The 845-nt window shown below is 47.1% G+C and overlaps 1 pseudogene; it reads right to left on the reverse strand.

Moving 5' to 3' along the window:
• Nucleotides 1-234: 234 nt before the first annotated feature.
• Nucleotides 235-474, reverse strand: LOC121286037 (annotated as a pseudogene).
• Nucleotides 475-845: the final 371 nt, after the last annotated feature.

Here is an 845-nt window from a genome sequence, read left to right on the forward strand (position 1 = left end):
AGCTACAGAAGATATAAGCCTGATGGAGATGTGAGGGTGTGCGTGAGAATTAGTGGTGTTGCCCCTTGAGGTGTGAGATCCCTGTGGATGTGTGATGGGTTTGTGAGTGTGTGAGTTGAGAGTGATGAGAAAAGTGAGTTATCATGGCGGAATGAATGAGACCATTCATTTTTTTTTTGCTTGACTTTTTATTTTTATGCAAGAGTGAAACTTCCAATAGCTCTAGTCTTCAGCTTATTCAACAGTTTTGGCCACAATGTCATCATTCTTATCCAGCCTCAAGATACAATCATCCGATTCACCCATTCTATGGTAGTATAGGTTTTGTGCTGACCATTAAATCTCCGTTATTTTGTCAACATCAGCAAGATTGATTTGAATGGAAGAATGGTCTTTGGCACCAATAATTCTGTTGCTTGCAGAGCATTTATGTGGAACGTCAAGAACGTCAACTTCACCAACATCGTTCTGCATGCTGGGTTTTTTTTAGTTGCTTATTTGTTCAGCACTGGGTGGCTGTCCTCTTTTGCAGGGCATTGGCACTGGCCACCGCAACCACCGTCCCATGATGGATTGGTGATGCTGCTGCCCTTCCTGCCAGGGTAAGGGTAGAGGACATCAAGATGGGCCTCCGCGGAGTCCAAAAGGCACTTGACAGGTGCATCACTAAACCCAGGGGCTGCAGTCTTCTTGTCTTTCAGGGCCATCCTGTCTTCTGTGCAGCGCTTGTGAGTTGGCAGCACTGAGAGGTGTCCGCGCGGCTGGATTTCAAATATGGCCCCCGGCATGATGAAGCGGCCAGATGATGGCGTGGCGAGTGAATGAGAGCCCGCCCACTATTGAAA

This window comes from Carcharodon carcharias, chromosome 13 (assembly GCF_017639515.1).
Source record: "Carcharodon carcharias isolate sCarCar2 chromosome 13, sCarCar2.pri, whole genome shotgun sequence".
NCBI lineage: Eukaryota > Metazoa > Chordata > Chondrichthyes > Lamniformes > Lamnidae > Carcharodon > Carcharodon carcharias.